The sequence below is a fragment of the Hippocampus bargibanti genome, linkage group LG09, assembly GCF_051943395.1.
Source record: "Hippocampus bargibanti isolate YZ-2025 linkage group LG09, ASM5194339v1, whole genome shotgun sequence".
Lineage (NCBI taxonomy): Eukaryota > Metazoa > Chordata > Actinopteri > Syngnathiformes > Syngnathidae > Hippocampus > Hippocampus bargibanti.
In genome coordinates this window covers 22,744,894-22,765,486 of record NC_142742.1, presented here as the reverse complement: position 1 = coordinate 22,765,486, position 20,593 = coordinate 22,744,894, and positions in this window count along the sequence as shown.

The window sequence follows — 20,593 nt, the reverse complement described above, 5'->3', positions numbered from 1 at the left end:
CCCTATGCTGGAGGGTTCTGATAACTCCTAGTTTATGTTGTAAAGGGTGGTTAGAGTCAAAAAGTAAGTATTGGTCAGTGTGCGTAGCCTTCCTAAAGACTTCTGTTTTTAGCGCTCTGTCCTCTTTTATAATTACTTTACAATCCAAGAAGGCTAGTTGGTTCTCTTGAATGTCCTCACGAGTAAATTTAATGTTGAAGTCTACAGAGTTGAGATGATCTGTGAAGGATTGAATTTCTTGTTTCTTAATTATGACAAAAGTATCGTCCACATATCTAAACCAGTGTCTAGGTTTTGTCCCTGGGAAGGATGTGAGGGCCTGTTTCTCCATCTCTTCCATGTAAAGATTAGCCACTATGGGTGAAACTGGTGAGCCCATGCCTTAAACGCATTTTCAGAGCAAGAGAAACACATTTTCTGAACTAAATGTTTTCTTAATGGTTTCAAGTTTTATGATGAAATTAGTGTCAATATAGGCTGCAGAGTGCTCATCTGACACTTGTACAAGTGAAAACATGAAGATTCAGCCTTTTGTTTAGCTGTGAGGATCATATGAAATTTTTATTGCCTTAAACGCATTTTCAGAGCAAGAGAAACACATTTTCTGAACTTAATGTTTTCTTAATGGTTTCAAGTTTTATGATGAAATTAGTGTCTATATAGGCTGCAAAGTGCTTATCCGATACTTATACAAGTGAAAAGATGAAGATTCAGCCTTTTGGTTAGCTGTGATGATCATTAGAACTTTTTATTGCCTTAAACGCATTTTCAGAGCAAGAGAAACACATTTTCTGAACTTAATGTTTTCTTAATGGTTTCAAGTTTTATGATTAAATTAGTGTCCATATAGGCTGCAGAGTGCTCATTGACACTTATACAAGTGAAAACATGAAGATTCAGCCTTTTGTTTAGCTGTGATGATAATAAGAACTTTTTCTTGCCTAAACGCATTTTCAGAGCAAGAGAAACACATTTTCTGAACTTAATGTTTTCTTAATGGTTTCAAGTTTTATGATGAAATTAGTGTCCATATATCCTGCAGAGTGCTCATATGACACTTATACAAGTGAAAACATGAAGATTCAGCCTTTTGTTTAGCTGTGAGGATCATAAGAAATTTTATTGCCTTAAACGCATTTTCAGAGGAAGAGAAACACGTTTTCTGAACTTAATGTTTTATTCATTGTTTTCACTTTTTTTTAATGAAATTAGTGCGTATATAGGCTGCAGTTTGCTGATTTGACACTTATACAAGTGAAAACATGAAGATTCAGCCTTTTGTTTAGCTGTGAGGATCATATGAACTTTTTATTGCCTTAAACGCATTTTCAGAGCAAGAGAAACACATTTTCTGAACTTAATGTTTTCTTAATGGTTTCAAGTTTTATGATGAAATTAGTGTCTATATAGGCTGCAGAGTGCTCATCTGACACTTATACAAGTGAAAACATGAAGATTCAGCCTTTTGTTTAGCTGTGAGGATCATATGAACTTTTTATTGCCTTAAACGCATTTTCAGAGCAAGAGAAACACGTTTTCTGAACTTAATGTTTTATTCATTGTTTTCACTTTTTTTAATGAAATTAGTGTGTATATAGGCTGCAGTGTGCTGATCTAAAACTTATACAAGTGAAAACATGATGATTCAGCCTTTTGTTTAGCTGTGATGATCATATGAACTTTTTTATTGCCTTAAACGCATTTTCAGAGGAAGAGAAACACGTTTTCTGAACTTAATGTTTTATTCATTGTTTTAACTTTTTTTGGGTGAAATTAGGCTGCAGAGTGCTCATCTGTCACTTGTACAAGTGAAAACATGAAGATTCAGACTTTGGTTTAGCTGTGAGGATCATATGAACTTTTTATTGCCTTAAACGCATTTTCAGAGCAAGAGAAACACATTTTCTGAACTTAATGTTTTCTTAATGGTTTCAAGTTTTATGGTGAAATTAGTGTCCATATAGGCTGCAGAGTGCTCATCTGACACTTATACAAGTGAAAACATGAAGATTCAGCCTTTTGTTTAGCTGTGAGGATTATAAGAACTTTTTATTGCCTTAAACGCATTTTCAGAGGAAGAGAAACACGTTGTCTGAACTTAATGTTTTATTCATTGTTTTCACTTTTTTTTAATGAAATTAGTGTGTATATAGGCTGCAGTGTGCTGATCTGACACTTATACAAGTGAAAACATGAAGATTCAGCCTTTTGTTTAGCTGTGAGGATCATATGAAATTTTTATTGCCTTAAACGCATTTTCAGAGCAAGAGAAACACATTTTCTGAACTTAATGTTTTCTTAATGGTTTCAAGTTTTATGATGAAATTAGTGTCCATATAGGCTGCAGAGTGCTCATCTGACACTTATACAAGTGAAAACATGAAGATTCAGCCTTTTGTTTAGCTGTGAGGATCATATGAACTTTTTATTGCCTTAAACGCATTTTCAGAGCAAGAGAAACACATTTTCTGAACTTAATGTTTTCTTAATGGTTTCAAGTTTTATGATGAAATTAGTGTCTATATAGGCTGCAGTGTGCTGATCTGACACTTATACAAGTGAAAACATGAAGATTCAACCTTTTGTTTAGCTGTGAGGATCATATGAAATTTTTATTGCCTTAAACGCATTTTCAGAGCAAGAGAAACACATTTTCTGAACTTAATGTTTTCTTAATGGTTTCAAGTTTTATGATGAAATTAGTGTCCGTATAGGCTGCAGAGTGCTCATCTGACACTTATACAAGTGAAAACATGAAGATTCAGCCTTTTGTTTAGCTGTGAGGATAATAAGAACTTTTTATTGCCTTAAACGCATTTTCAGAGCAAGAGAAACACGTTTTCTGAACTTAATGTTTTATTCATTGTTTTAACTTTTTTTGATGAAATTAGTGTGTATATAGGCTGCAGTGTGCTGATCTAAAACTTATACAAGTGAAAACATGATGATTCAGCCTTTTGTTTAGCTGTGATGATCATATGAACTTTTTTATTGCCTTAAACGCATTTTCAGAGGAAGAGAAACACGTTTTCTGAACTTAATGTTTTATTCATTGTTTTAACTTTTTTTGGTGAAATTAGGCTGCACAGTGCTCATCTGACACTTATATACAAGTGAAAAGATGAAGATTCAGCCTTTTGTTTAGCTGTGAGGATCATATGAACTTTTTATTGCCTTAAACGCATTTTCAGAGCAAGAGAAACACATTTTCTCAACTTAATGTTTTCTTAATGGTTTCAAGTTTTATGATGAAATTAGTGTCCATATAGCCTGCAGTGTGCTGATCTGACACTTATACAAGTGAAAACATGAAGATTCAGCCTTTTGTTTAGCTGTGAGGATCATTTGAAATTTTTATTGCCTTAAACGCATTTTCAGAGCAAGAGAAACACATTTTCTGAACTTAATGTTTTCTTAATGGTTTCAAGTTTTATGATGAAATTAGTGTCCATATAGGCTGCAGAGTGCTCATCTGACACTTATACAAGTGAAAACATGAAGATTCAGCCTTTTGTTTAGCTGTGAGGATCATATGAACTTTTTATTGCCTTAAACGCATTTTCAGAGCAAGAGAAACACGTTTTCTGAACTTAATGTTTTATTCATTGTTTTAACTTTTTTTGATGAAATTAGTGTGTATATAGGCTGCAGTGTGCTGATCTAAAACTTATACAAGTGAAAACATGATGATTCAGCCTTTTGTTTAGCTGTGATGATCATATGAACTTTTTTATTGCCTTAAACGCATTTTCAGAGGAAGAGAAACACGTTTTCTGAACTTAATGTTTTATTCATTGTTTTAACTTTTTTTGGTGAAATTAGGCTGCACAGTGCTCATCTGACACTTATATACAAGTGAAAAGATGAAGATTCAGCCTTTTGTTTAGCTGTGAGGATCATATGAACTTTTTATTGCCTTAAACGCATTTTCAGAGCAAGAGAAACACATTTTCTCAACTTAATGTTTTCTTAATGGTTTCAAGTTTTATGATGAAATTAGTGTCCATATAGCCTGCAGTGTGCTGATCTGACACTTATACAAGTGAAAACATGAAGATTCAGCCTTTTGTTTAGCTGTGAGGATCATTTGAAATTTTTATTGCCTTAAACGCATTTTCAGAGCAAGAGAAACACATTTTCTGAACTTAATGTTTTCTTAATGGTTTCAAGTTTTATGATGAAATTAGTGTCCATATAGGCTGCAGAGTGCTCATCTGACACTTATACAAGTGAAAACATGAAGATTCAGCCTTTTGTTTAGCTGTGAGGATCATATGAACTTTTTATTGCCTTAAACGCATTTTCAGAGCAAGAGAAACACATTTTCTGAACTTAATGTTTTCTTAATGGTTTCAAGTTTTATGATGAAATTAGTGTCTATATAGGCTGCAGTGTGCTGATCTGACACTTATACAAGTGAAAACATGAAGATTCAACCTTTTGTTTAGCTGTGAGGATCATATGAAATTTTTATTGCCTTAAACGCATTTTCAGAGCAAGAGAAACACATTTTCTGAACTTAATGTTTTCTTAATGGTTTCAAGTTTTATGATGAAATTAGTGTCCGTATAGGCTGCAGAGTGCTCATCTGACACTTATACAAGTGAAAACATGAAGATTCAGCCTTTTGTTTAGCTGTGAGGATAATAAGAACTTTTTATTGCCTTAAACGCATTTTCAGAGCAAGAGAAACACGTTTTCTGAACTTAATGTTTTATTCATTGTTTTAACTTTTTTTGATGAAATTAGTGTGTATATAGGCTGCAGTGTGCTGATCTAAAACTTATACAAGTGAAAACATGATGATTCAGCCTTTTGTTTAGCTGTGATGATCATATGAACTTTTTTATTGCCTTAAACGCATTTTCAGAGGAAGAGAAACACGTTTTCTGAACTTAATGTTTTATTCATTGTTTTAACTTTTTTTGGTGAAATTAGGCTGCACAGTGCTCATCTGACACTTATATACAAGTGAAAAGATGAAGATTCAGCCTTTTGTTTAGCTGTGAGGATCATATGAACTTTTTATTGCCTTAAACGCATTTTCAGAGCAAGAGAAACACATTTTCTCAACTTAATGTTTTCTTAATGGTTTCAAGTTTTATGATGAAATTAGTGTCCATATAGCCTGCAGTGTGCTGATCTGACACTTATACAAGTGAAAACATGAAGATTCAGCCTTTTGTTTAGCTGTGAGGATCATATGAACTTTTTATTGCCTTAAACGCATTTTCAGAGCAAGAGATACACATTTTCTGAACTAAATGTTTTCTTAATGGTTTCAAGTTTTATGATGAAATTAGTGTCAATATAGGCTGCAGAGTGCTCATCTGACACTTATACAAGTGAAAACATGAAGATTCAGCCTTTTGTTTAGCTGTGAGGATCATTTGAAATTTTTATTGCCTTAAACGCATTTTCAGAGCAAGTGAAACACATTTTCTGAACTTAATGTTTTCTTAATGGTTTCAAGTTTTATGATGAAATTAGTTTCCATATAAGCTGCACAGTGCTCATCTGACACTTATATACAAGTGAAAAGATGAAGATTCAGCCTTTTGTTTAGCTGTGAGGATCATATGAACTTTTTATTGCCTTAAACGCATTTTCAGAGCAAGAGAAACACATTTTCTCAACTTAATGTTTTCTTAATGGTTTCAAGTTTTATGATGAAATTAGTGTCCATATAGCCTGCAGTGTGCTGATCTGACACTTATACAAGTGAAAACATGAAGATTCAGCCTTTTGTTTAGCTGTGAGGATCATATGAACTTTTTATTGCCTTAAACGCATTTTCAGAGCAAGAGAAACACATTTTCTGAACTAAATGTTTTCTTAATGGTTTCAAGTTTTATGATGAAATTAGTGTCAATATAGGCTGCAGAGTGCTCATCTGACACTTATACAAGTGAAAACATGAAGATTCAGCCTTTTGTTTAGCTGTGAGGATCATATGAAATTTTTATTGCCTTAAACGCATTTTCAGAGCAAGTGAAACACATTTTCTGAACTTAATGTTTTCTTAATGGTTTCAAGTTTTATGATGAAATTAGTGTCTATATAGGCTGCAAAGTGCTTATCTGATACTTATACAAGTGAAAAGATGAAGATTCAGCCTTTTGGTTAGCTGTGATGATCATTAGAACTTTTTATTGCCTTAAACGCATTTTCAGAGCAAGTGAAACACATTTTCTGAACTTAATGTCTTAATGGTTTCAAGTTTTATGATGAAATTAGTTTCCATATAGGCTGCAGAGTGCTCATCTGACACTTATACAAGTGAAAACATGAAGATTCAGCCTTTTGTTTAGCTGTGAGGATAATAAGAACTTTTTATTGCCTTAAACGCATTTTCAGAGGAAGAGAAACACGTTTTCTGAACTTAATGTTTTATTCATTGTTTTCACTTTTTTAATGAAATTAGTGTGTATATAGGCTGCAGTGTGCTGATCTGACACTTATACAAGTGAAAACATGAAGATTCAGCCTTTTGTTTAGCTGTGAGGATCATATGAACTTTTTATTGCCTTAAACGCATTTTCAGAGCAAGAGAAACACATTTTCTGAACTTAATGTTTTCTTAATGGTTTCAAGTTTTATGATGAAATTAGTGCCTATATAGGCTGCAGAGGGCTCATCTGAAAGAAGCAGCCAGTGGCTGCTTCTTTCTGCCGCTTCAGAGAGTGACCTAACTGTGTGCCGCAGAGCCTGTCCATGTATACCCAGGTCTTTTAGCAGCCTAATGGTGGAGGACGCCACAAACCCTCTGCATCCAACTTCAATTGGATATACCTTGTTTTTCCATCCCCGCTGTTGCGCATCCACTGCGAGTTCTGTGTAGCGCAGCTTCTTGCGGCTCTTCAACAGAGTTTTCCCACGAGACTGTGAGTTCTGCGATGTAGACAGCCTTGAGTGACGAGGACCAGAGCACCAAGTCTGGTCTGAGGGTGGTGGCTGCAATCGCTGCTGGGAAAACCAATTGCTGGCCAATGTCAACCCGCATCTCCCAATCGCGGGCCCCGGATAGCTGTCCAACTTCTGGTTTGGCAGTAGGATGGTTGAGCTTTTCCTGTCCCTCTCGGATGAAGGTCAATGGTTCTGTGCTGGACGTGGTGGCTCGCATTGGCAAGGAGTTGATGGTATTCCTCTTGCTCTCAAGGACAACTGCCAAACTCTTTAGGACCTGGTTATGCCTCCAGGTGTAGCGGCCTTGTGTGAGGCTGGTCTTACAACCGGTCAGGATGTGTTTGAGAGTTCCTGGCGTTCGACAGAGGTCACAGGTTGGAACTTTGCCATAACGTTGGTGGAGGTTTTTTGGAGATGGGAGCACGTCATTGATAGCTCTGATGATGAAGCTGATGTTGCTTGCCTTCATTTCCCAGAGATCCTTCCAGCTGAGCCTTCTCTTCTCTAGGCCTTCCCACCTCATCCATTGTCCCTGCTTGGCAAGAGAGACAGCCCGTGCAGTTCTTTCAGCTTCCTCTTGGCGGCGCACCACTGCTATCACCATTTTCCTTCTTTCCGATGTTGAAGCCTTACGCCAAGAAGGTTTGTTTGTGAGGCCAAACCCCCCTCTTCCGAGCTGAACGTGTCCCACAATGTCGCTGTGCCTTACTGCTGTGGCCTGCTACACTGCAATGGATGGCATCCATTTCCGTCCCATTGATAGGGGGGGTGCAGCTTGACTGATCTTCCGGTCTCTGGAGTCTGTGAGGGTCATCTGAAGTCTCACTTTAGCGCACTTGTACTCTTCGGTGAGGCTTGTGATTGGAAGCTCAAGTACCCCTTTGCCATAAAGGCCGATGTTAGACAGACAGTGTGGAACACCAAGCCAGCGTTTCACATATCTAGTGATGGTTCGCTCCATCTTCTCCACGAAAAGAGATTGTCTCACATCTCCTGTTCCACATAAATCTGCTTCAGTTCCAAGCCGCAACAGTTCCACATACGCATCGGCGCTCTGCGCTGACGCTCCTTTCTTCTTATCGCGGGTTCCCCAAGCCATGCATCCATCCAGCCGCAGACTGTCCAACAGCACTGACCTTTCCACTGAACAAAGCGGGGGCTGTGAAGACGCTGCATATTACAGGGGCTCCGACATTCCACCAATTCAAAAACAGTACTGGCATATTCATGCTGTCGAAAAGGGGCAAGCGCTCAGCACAGTCTCCTCCTTGATGAATGTCGTGGTCAAAAATGCAGAAAAACAATCCGTATCCGTTCCACACGACGCACAACAACACAAAGTGACAAAAGAAAACACAAAACAAGACAAAAACAACCAAAAAAACAAGGCTCATGAGAGCACTTGCTGAGGCTGCCTACTCGGGCGCCATCTTGGACTGGATATAGCAGATCTTGAATGCGTGGAAGTGGGTGACGATCGGGGACAGTTTTGCGATTTAGCTCCCTAAAGTCAACGCACAGGCGCAAGCTTTTATCATTGTTTCTAACACAGACAGGAGATGAGTATGCTGAAGTGGATTTTCTTATCCAATCATGGTGAAGTAGGTTTTGCACATAGTCTTTGACCTCTCGGTAAAGGGGTTTTGGAATGGCATTGTAACGCTTTTGCACCGGCGTGTTGTCAGTGAGTTGGACCTTGAGTTGCAAGTTTGGAATGCAACCTATATCAGCATCACCTCTTGCAAAGACATCTGACTCTTCATACATGCATGTCTCTGGCAATCCCCTGTTCCTCCTCTTTCAGATGTGACAAGCCAACCGGAGGATGCCACTTGTCTGTGCTCAGAGCCGAGCAGATTTTAACGTTGGGACTGTTTAGCGGCTTTGGACTGTCGGAGCACTCTTTAAAGGGCATGACCCCAGTCTTCTTTTCCTTTCGGCTTTTCCCCTCAGGGGTCGCCACAGCGAATCAATGTCCTCCATCCATCCCGGTTCTGTGCATCCTCTTCTCTCACACCAGCTACCTTCATGTCCTCTTTGACCACATCCATAAACCTCCTCTTCGGTCTTCCTCTCGGTCTCCTGCCTGGCAGTTCAAGACTCAGCATCCTTCTCCCGATATAGTCAGTCTCTCTCCTCTGAACATGTCCAAACCATCTCAGTCTGGCCTCTCTGACTTTCTCTCCCACGCCTCTAATATGAGTTGTCCCTCTAAAGTACTCATTCCTGATCCTATCCAACCTGGTCACTCCCAAAGAAAACCTCAACATCTTCAGCTCTGCTACCTCCAGCTCTGCTTCCTGTCTTTTCTTCAGTGGCACTGTCTCCAGTCCAAACATCATGGCTGGTCTCACCACGGTTTTATACACTTTTCCTTTAATCCTAGCTGAAACCCTTCTATCACACATCACACCTGGCATTTTTCTCCAGCCGCTCCAGCCTGCCTGGACACGCTTCTTCACCTCTTTTCCACACTCTCCATTGCTCTGGACAGTTGACCCCAAGTACTTAACATCCTCCACCTTCTTTATCTCTTCTCCCTGTAGCATCACTCTTGCACTTGGATCCCTCTCATTCACACACATATATTCCGTCTTGCTGCGACTGATCTTCATTCCTCTCCTTTCCAGGGCATATCTCCACAGCTCTAGTTTCACCGCCACCTGTTCCCTGTTCTCGCTACAGATCACAATGTCATCTGCAAACATCATGGTCCAAGGAGATTCTTGTCTAATATCGTCTGTCAGCCTGTCCATCACCATAGCAAACAAGAACGGGCTCAGAGCTGACCCTGGTGGAGTCCCACCTCCACCTTGAATTCCTCAGTCATACCGACAGCACACCTCACAACTGTCTTACAGTGATGATACATGTCTTGTACCGCTCTCACATACTTTTCCGTCACTCCAGACTTCCTCATGCATGCCACAGCTCTTCTCTGGGCACCCTGTCGTACGCTTTCTCCAGATCTACAAAGACACAATGCAATTCCTTCTGACCTTCTCTGTAGTTCTCTATCAGCATTCTTAAAGCAAACATTGCATCTGTCGTACTCTTTTTTGGCATGAAGCCATACTGCTGCTCACAAATGTTCCCTTCTGCTCTTAGTCTAGCTTCAACTACTCTTTCCCAGAGTTTCATTGTATGGCTCATCAACTGTATTCCTCTGTATTTAGTACAACTCTGCACATCTCCTTTGTTCTTAAAAATGGGCACGAGTACACTTCGTCTCCATTCTTCAGGCATCTGTTCACCATCTAAGATCTTGTTGAATAACCCGGTCAGGAACACCACCGCCACCTCTCCAAGACACTTCTATACCTCGATTGGTAAATCATCAGGACCGAGTGCCTTTCCCCCCTTCATCCTCTTCATAGCCCTCCTCACTTCATCCTTGCTAATGCTTGCTACGTCTTGGTCCACAATATTCACGTCTTCCACTCTTTGTTCCTTCTCATTTTCCTCATTCATCAATTCTTCAAAGTACTCTTTCCATCTTGCCATCACACTACTGGCACCTGTTAATACATTGCCATCTCTATCCTTAATCACCCGAACCTGTTGCAGGTCCTTACCGTCTTTGTCTCTCTTTCTCTCGCCAGCCTGTAAAGATCAGTCTCACCTTCCTTTCTGTCCAGCCGAGCATATAAGTCATCATAGGCCTCTTCTTTGGCCTTTGCCACCTTTACTTTAACCGTGCGCTGCATCTCCTTGTACTGCTGTCTCCTCTCGTCTGTCCTCTCAGTGTCCCACTTCTTCTTTGCTAACCTCTTTTACTGTATACACTCGCAACTCCCCATTCCACCACCAAGTCTCCTTATCTACCTTTCTTCCACTCGATACACCAAGTACTTTCCGACCTGTGTCTCTGATTATGTTCACTGCAGTTTGCCAGTCATATGGAAGGACCTCTTTCCCACCCAGTGCTTGTCTTACCTCCTTCCTAATTGTCATTCAACACTCTTCCTTTTTCAACTTCCACCATTTTGTCCTCACTTCAGCCTTTTGTTTCTTCATCTTCCTCACTGCCAGCGTCATCCTACACACCACCAACCTATGCTGTCTGGCTACACTCTCACCAACCACTACTTTGCAGTCACTGATTTCTTTTAGATGGTGCCGTTGACACAAAATGTAGTCTATTTGTGTACTTCTGCCTCCACTCCTTTAGTCCACACTATGTTCCTGTCTCTTCTGAAAGAAAGTATTCACAGTAGCCATTTGCATTCTCTTAGCAAAGTCAACCACCATCTGTCCTTCAGCGTTCCTCATCTGGAGTCCAAACCTACCCATCACCTCCTCATCATCTTTGTTTCCTGCACCAACATGTCCATTGAAGTCTCCACCAATTACAACCCTCTCACTTCTCGGGATGTTCTGTATGACTGTGTTTTGCTTTTCTACATTCATTTCTTTCATAACTTTGCTGCTGTGAAATGTAAATTTCTCCACTGTGAGACTAATAAAGGCAAATCCAATCCAATCCAATCCAATCCAATCCAATGACTTCATCAAAGTCCAACCAAAATTTCTCCTTCTCCGCCAGCTACTTGTGGGGCATACACACAAACAACATTGAACATCACACCTTCAATTTCTAGCTTCAGACTCATTCTATCTGATACTCTTTTTACTTCTAAGACATTCCTAACAAACTCCTCTTTTAAGATAACCCCAACTCCATTTCTCTTTCTGTCTTCACCATGATAGAACAACTTAAACCCTGACCCTAAGCCTCTAGCCTTGCTCCCTTTCCACTTGGTCTCCTGGACACACAGTATGTCTACCTTCCTTCTCTGCATCATGTAAACCAGCTCTCTACCTTTACCTGTCATTGTTCCTACTTTCGAAGTTCCTACTCTTAGTTCTATACTCTTGGCGTTCCATCTCTCTCTTTTCCTCCGGGCACACCTCCCTCCTCTCCTTCTTCGACCAACAGTAGTCCATTTTCCACTGGCACCCTGAAGGTCAACAGTACCAATGGTGGCCGTTGTTAACCCGGGCCTCGACCGAGTATGGGATTCATTAGGTTTGATTCGCATATTTGTTTTGGCAAAAAAAAAATACGTCTTCCTGACACAACCCTCTGTATTTATCCGGCTTGGGACGGGCACAATAAGACACTGGCTTGTGCCCCCTTGTGGCTACATTCACATACATTGGGCATGACCCCAATAACTTCCTCAATTGAGCACAGAATAGTTCTCCGTGAAAGATGAATGTCATGTTTACTAACATTCTGAATGGGAATTAAAAAAAAAAATGTCGGCCCACTGGGTACATGTACTAACGAAGAGAACGGCTCTAGCCCCTCAGGGCAGTTGTTCCCTATACTGGGCTCAAATAGCCTTGTTCCACCCCTTGGGCCATACTCTGACTCTGCACTTCACCTCCCATATCTTGCCCGCAAGAATGAGTCCCTTCTTCCCAATACACACAGGGTACTGGAGGAATGTCTCATCAGGGCCCAATTTCTGAAGAACAGAAATCAAGGTCTCTACTGTGCGTTCGCTGACACTCATGCTTCTTTCAGTATGGCTACAATGTCCACCTGTTCATTGTTCTCTTTGATCATTTCTGCAATCACATTGCTTCCTACGAGAGGACAGTTAACACAACTCGTACTGATTAGTATGGGAACTTGTATGTCAGCATGTCGATGGTTTCCACTCCGTATCTGCAACCCAACATTAGCCCATCCATCAAAGGGAACCGCTGTGCCATTCGCTGCAGATACCTATAACACGGTTGTCTCGTGTCGTCTTTTCCTCGTCGTTCACAGTGCTACCTGCCTGCGACGCCCAATTGTAACCGGCCTCAGGCCTAGGGGATACCTGGGTCGGTCCAAAGGCGTCACAGGCAGGTACCACTGTGAATGACGAGGAAAAGACGACACGAGACAACCGTGTTAATCAGCTTCACACAGCGGCATTTATGACTTACTCATTTACTCATCAAAACATCAATTCAGCAATTTCAATATCAGAGCACATTCATGTGTAGATCTATACATTCAACATCTATACATTGTATATATCCTCCACATTCGTACATGCTTATGCACGTCTGCATGTGTGTTGTACTGGGAACTACAATTGACATCCAAAAATCCAAATTCAAAGCCACAACACAAGGTTTCATATATAGCATCGCCTAACAAGTCCCCAAGTACTTTAACATCTTGAGGATGTCTAACACTTATTATTTTGAATACCTGTGAACGACGAGGAAAAGACGACACGAGACAACCGTGTTAATCAGCTTCACACAGCGGCATTTATGACTCATCAAAACATCAATTCAGCAATTTCAATATCAGAATACATTCATGTGTAGATCTATACATTCAACATCTATACATTGTATATATCCTCCACATTCGTACATGCGTGAGATTAGCCTACATCGTCTTCCTCTGTTCCATTCACTATGGTGAACAAATATATTAGGAAGAGGATGAGCGAAACAAAGGAGAAGTGGATCACAGAGCAGTGTGAAAAAATAGACAAGTATACGACAGGGCAACAGTAAAGCAGCATACGCCACATTGAAGGCTTTGACAAAGACGCAGCAACACACTGCAACAATAATAGAAGATGGGGATGGTGCTCTGCTAACCGAAAAGACAGCAGTAATCAGAAGATGGACAGAGTACTGCCAGGAACTCTACAACCTCAAAATAAAAGCCAACCGGAACGTAATCACTGACGCCGCAAAGGTCTCCAGCGAAGATGATGACGTGCCGATACTCCTGCCAGAAGTGGAGGAGGCAGTAAGGAACCTGAAGATCGGCAAGTCACCTGGCATTGACAACTTTCCTGGCTGAAATTTGGAAACACGGAGGACACGAGACAATTAAAGCACTCACACACATTTGTCAAAATATTTGAAGAACCAAGCAATGGCTCCAAAAATGGACACAATCTCTGGTTATCCCTATCCCTAAGAAGGGGAACTCAAGGCAGTGTCAGAACTACAGGACCATCAGCCTGATCTGCCACACAAGCAAAGTGCTGCTAAGGATCATCCTGAACAGACTAAAGAGTAGGGCAGAGGAAATTATCGAAGATGAGCAAGCAGGATTCCGACCAAAAAGGAGTACCACAGAGCAGATTTTTAACATCAGATTACTTATCGAGAAACACCTCCAGCATCAACATGACCTGTTCCACAACTTCATCGACGTTAAAAAAGCCTTTGACAGGGTGTGCCATGAGGGGATGTGGCAGGTGCTCCGAAACTACAACTTCAACAAGAATCTCATCCAGGTCATTCAGTCACTCTACATCAACTCAAGCAGTGCAGTTCTCACGAACAACACCATGGGGGAACTTTTCAAAACAAAACATCTATCGGTGTCCGACAAGGCAGTCTTCTGTCCCCCGTCCTATTCAACATCTTTCTGGAAAACATCATGGATGAGGCCCTGGAAGAGTTTCACACCTCCATATTCATCGGAGGAAGACCCATCTGTAACCTCCGGTTCGCTGATCACATAGATCTGATGGGAAAAAGCGAAGCCGAACTCCAGGAGCTTACCACCAGACTGGAAAAGGTAGCGAGGGGTTACGGTATGCAAATAAGCGCAGAGAAAAGCAAGATACTGGTCAATAGCTACAATAAAACAACACCATCAAAAATCACAATGAACTGGCAAACCCTAGAAGTGGTGAAGGATTTCAAATACCTTGGGTCCTTTGTGAGTGAGGATGGCACTACCACAAAGGAGATTAAATCACGAATTGCAATAGCAACATCAGCCATGACAAGACTGGCCCGAATTTGGAGGAGCATTACCATCGGCTTTGCAGTGAAGGTCAGGCTGTACAAGTCTTTAGTACTCTCCAGCTTGTTATACGGCTGTGAGAGCTGGACACTTACAGCAGACACGGAGCGCAGGATCAAGGCCTTTGAGCATAAGAGCTACAGAAAATACAGAAAATAGCCTGGTTTGGCCACGTTATAAGGCATACCTCACTATCCAAAACCATCCTGGAGGGGACAGTGGAAGGGAAGTGGAGAAGAGGAAGACAGAGGAAGTTCTGGATGAACATCATTAAGGAATGGACAGGCTGCAGCTTCCACACCCTGCTATGAACTGCGAAGACCGAGAGCGCTGGAGATCTCTGACTGCCCAGACGTCCATCATGTCACCCCTCTACGGCCTTCTAGGCCATGGGATGAGTGAGTGAGTGAGCGCCCTCTCGTGACTTGGTAGTCTAATCGAATAACATACAGTAACGGAGGTCGTTTCCAACCCCCTACATATACAAGTGAAAACATGAAGATTCCGCCTTTTGTTTAGCTGTGAGGATCATATGAACTTTTTTATTGCCTTAAACGCATTTTTAGAGCAAGAGAAACATGTTTTCTGAACTTAATGTTTTCTTCGTGGTTTTAAATTTTATGATGAAATTGGTGTCTATGTAGGCTGCAGAGTGCGCATCTGACACTAATATAAGTGAAAACATGAAGATTCAGCCTTTTGTTTAGCTGTGAGGATCATATGGACTTTTTATTGCCTTAAACGCATTTTCAGAGCAAGAGAAACACATTTTCTGAACTTAATGTTTTCTTAATTGTTTCAACTTTTTTTAATGAAATTAGTGTGTATATAGGCTGCAGAGTGCTCATCTGACACTTATACAAGTGAAAACATGAAGATTTAGCCTTTTGTTTAGCTGTGAGGATCATATGAACTTTTTATTGCCTTAAACGCATTTTCAGAGCAAGAGAAACACGTTTTCTGAACTTAATGTTTTATTCATTGTTTTCACTTTTTTTTGATGAAATTAGTGTCCATATAGGCTGCAGAGTGCTCATCTGACACTTATACAAGTGAAAACATGAAGATTCAGCCTTTTGTTTAGCTGTGAGGATCATATGAACTTTTTATTGCCTTAAACGCATTTTCAGAGCAAGAGAAACACGTTTTCTGAACTTAATGTTTTATTCGTTGTTTCAAGTTTTTGTGATGAAATTAGTGTCTATATAGGCTGCAGAGTGCTCATCTGACACTTATACAAGTGAAAACATGAAGATTCAGCCTTTTGTTTAGCTGTGAGGATCATATGAACTTTTTATTGCCTTAAACGCATTTTCAGAGCAAGAGAAACACATTTTCTGAACTTAATGTTTTCTTAATGGTTTCAAGTTTTATGATGAAATTAGTGTCTATATAGGCTGCAGAGTGCTCATCTGACACTTATACAAGTGAAAACATGAAGATTCAGCCTTTTGTTTAGCTGTGAGGATCATATGAACTTTTTATTGCCTTAAACGCATTTTCAGAGCAAGAGAAACACGTTTTCTGAACTTAATGTTTTATTCATTGTTTTAACTTTTTTTTTTTTGAAATTAGTGTGTATATAGGCTGCAGTGTGCTGATCTAAAACTTATACAAGTGAAAACATGATGATTCAGCCTTTTGTTTAGCTGTGATGATCATATGAACTTTTTTATTGCCTTAAACGCATTTTCAGAGGAAGAGAAACACGTTTTCTGAACTTAATGTTTTATTCATTGTTTTAACTTTTTTGATGAAATTAGGCTACAGAGTGCTCATCTGACACTTATACAAGTGAAAACATGAAGATTCAGCCTTTTGTTTAGCTGTGAGGATCATATGAACTTTTTATTGCCTTAAACGCATTTTCAGAGCAAGAGAAACACATTTTCTGAACTTAATGTTTTCTTAATGGTTTCAAGTTTTATGATGAAATTAGTGTCTATATAGGCTGCAGAGTGCTCATCTGACACTTATACAAGTGAAAACATGAAGATTCAGCCTTTTGTTTAGCTGTGAGGATCATATGAACTTTTTATTGCCTTAAACGCATTTTCAGAGCAAGAGAAACACATTTTCTGAACTTAATGTTTTCTTAATTGTTTTAAGTTTTATGATGAAATTAGTGTCCATATAGGCTGCAGAGTGCTCATCTGACACTTATACAAGTGAAAACATGAAGATTCAGCCTTTTGTTTAGCTGTGAGGATCATATGAACTTTTTATTGCCTTAAACGCATTTTCAGAGCAAGAGAAACACATTTTCTGAACTTAATGTTTTCTTAATGGTTTCAAGTTTTATGATGAAATTAGTGTCTATATAGGCTGGAGAGTGCGAATCTGACACTTATAGAATTAAAAACATGAAGATTCAGCCTTTTGTTTAGCTGTGATGATCATATGAATTTTTTATTACCTTAAACGCATTTTCAGAGGAAGAGAAACACGTTTTCTGAACTTAATGTTTTCTTAATTGTTTCAAGTTTTATGATGAAATTAGTGTCTATATAGGCTGCAGTGTGCTGATCTGACACTTATACAAGTGAAAACATGAAGATTCAGCCTTTTGTTTAGCTGTGAGGATCATATGAACTTTTTATTGCCTTAAACGCATTTTCAGAGCAAGAGAAACACATTTTCTGAACTTAATGTTTTCTTAATGGTTTCAAGTTTTATGATGAAATTAGTGTCTATATAGGCTGGAGAGTGCTAATCTGACACTTATACAATTAAAAACATGAAGATTCAGCCTTTTGTTTAGCTGTGAGGATCATAAGAACTTTTTATTGCCTTAAACGCATTTTCAGAGGAAGAGAAACACGTTTTCTGAACTTAATGTTTTATTCATTGTTTTAACTTTTTTTGATGAAATTAATGTGTATATAGGCTGCAGTGTGCTAATCTGACACGTATACAAGTGAAAACATGAAGATTCAGCCTTTTGTTTAGCTGTGATGATCATTAGAACTTTTTATTGCCTTAAACGCATTTTTAGAGCAAGAGAAACACATTTTCTGAACTTAATGTTTTCGTAATGGTTTCAAGTTTTATGATGAAATTAGTGTCTATATAGGCTGCAGAGTGCTCATCTGACACTTATACAAGTGAAAACATGAAGATTCAGCCTTTTGTTTAGCTGTGAGGATCATATGAACTTTTTATTGCCTTAAACGCATTTTCAGAGCAAGAGAAACACATTTTCTGAACTTAATGTTTTCTTAATGGTTTCAAGTTTTATGATGAAATTAGTGTCTATATAGGCTGCAGAGTGCTCATCTGACACTTATACAAGTGAAAACATGAAGATTCAGCCTTTTGTTTAGCTGTGAGGATCATATGAACTTTTTATTGCCTTAAACGCATTTTCAGAGCAAGAGAAACACGTTTTCTGAACTTAATGTTTTATTCATTGTTTTAACTTTTTTTTTGATGAAATTAGTGTGTATATAGGCTGCAGTGTGCTGATCTAAAACTTATACAAGTGAAAACATGATGATTCAGCCTTTTGTTTAGCTGTGATGATCATATGAACTTTTTTATTGCCTTAAACGCATTTTCAGAGGAAGAGAAACACGTTTTCTGAACTTAATGTTTTATTCATTGTTTTAACTTTTTTTTGATGAAATTAGTGTGTATATAAGCTGCAGTGTGCTGAACTAAAACTTATACAAGTGAAAACATGAAGATTCAGCCTTTTGTTTAGCTGTGAGGATCATAAGAACTTTTTATTGCCTTAAACGCATTTTCAGAGCAAGAGAAACACGTTTTCTGAAGTTAATGTTTTATTCATTGTTTTAACTTTTTTGATGAAATTAGGTCTATATAGGCAGAGTGCTCATCTGATACTTATACAAGTGAAAACATGAAGATTCAGCCTTTTGGTTAGCTGTGAGGATCATATGAACTTTTTATTGCCTTAAACGCATTTTCAGGGCATGAGAAACACATTTTCTGAACTTAATGTTTTCTTAACGGTTTCAAGTTTTATGATGAAATTAGTGTCCATATAGGCTGCAGAGTGCTCATCTGACACTTATACATGTGAAAACATGACGATTCAGCCTTTTGTTTAGCTGTGAGGATCATATGAACTTTTTATTGCCTTAAACGCATTTTCAGAGCAAGAGAAACACGTTTTCTGAACTTAATGTTTTATTCATTGTTTTAACTTTTTTTGAATTTTTTTGAAAATTAGTGTGTATATAGGCTGCAGTGTGCTGATCTAAAACTTATACAAGTGAAAACATGATGATTCAGCCTTTTGTTTAGCTGTGATGATCATATGAACTTTTTTATTGCCTTAAACGCATTTTCAGAGGAAGAGAAACACGTTTTCTGAACTTAATGTTTTATTCATTGTTTTAACTTTTTTTTGGTGAAATTAGGCTGCACACTGCTCATCTGACACTTATACAAGTGAAAACATGAAGATTCAGCCTTTTGTTTAGGTGTGAGGATCATATGAACTTTTTATTGCCTTAAACGCATTTTCAGAGCAACACATTTTCTGAACTTAATGTTTTCAGAATTGTTTCAAGTTTTACAATAAAATTAGTGTCCATATAGGCTGCAGAGTGCTCATCTGACACTTATACATGTGAAAACATGACGATTCAGCCTTTTGTTTAGCTGTGAGGATCATATGAAATTTTTATTGCCTTAAACGCATTTTCAGCGCAAGAGAAACACATTTTCTGAACTTAATGTTTTCTTCATGGTTTTAAGTTTTATGATGAAATTAGTGTCTATATAGGCTGCAGAGTGCTCATCTGACACTTATACAAGTGAAAACATGAAGATTCAGCCTTTTGTTTAGCTGTGAGGATCATAAGAACTTTTTATTGCCTTAAACGCATTTTCAGAGGAAGAGAAACACGTTTTCTGAACTTAATGTTTTATTCATTGTTTTAACTTTTTGTTAATGAAATTAGTGTGTATATAGGCTGCAGTGTGCTGATCTGACACTTATACAAGTGAAAACATGAAGATTCAGCCTTTTGTTTAGCTGTGAGGATCATATGAACTTTTTATTGCCTTAAACGCATTTTCAGAGCAAGAGAAACACATTTTCTGAACTTAATGTTTTCTTAATGGTTTCAAGTTTTATGATGAAATTAGTGTCTATATAGGCTGCAGAGTGCTCATCTGACACTTATACAAGTGAAAACATGAAGATTCAGCCTTTTGTTTAGCTGTGAGGATCATATGAACTTTTTATTGCCTTAAACGCATTTTCAGAGCAAGAGAAACACATTTTCTGAACTTAATGTTTTCTTAATGGTTTCAAGTTTTATGATGAAATTAGTGTCTATATAGGCTGCAGAGTGCTCATCTGACACTTATACAAGTGAAAACATGAAGATTCAGCCTTTTGTTTAGCTGTGATGATCATATGAACTTTTTATTGCCTTAAACGCATTTTCAGAGGAAGAGAAACACGTTTTCTGAACTTAATGTTTTATTCATTGTTTTAACTTTTTTGATGAAATTAGTGTGTATATAGGCTGCAGTGTGCTGATCTGAAACTTATACAAGTGAAAACATGATGATTCAGCCTTTTGTTTAGCTGTGATGATCATATGAACTTTTTTATTGCCTTAAACGCATTTTCAGAGGAAGAGAAACACGTTTTCTGAACTTAATGTTTTATTCATTGTTTTAACTTTTTTTGTGGAAATTAGTGAAATTAGGCTGCAGAGTGCTCATCTGACACTTATACAAGTGAAAACATGAAGATTCAGCCTTTTGTTTAGCTGTGAGGATCATATGAACTTTTTATTGCCTTAAACGCATTTTCAGAGCAAGAGAAACACATTTTCTGAACTTAATGTTTTCTTAATTGTTTCAAGTTTTATGATGAAATTAGTGTCTATATAGGCTGCAGAGTGCTCATCTGACACT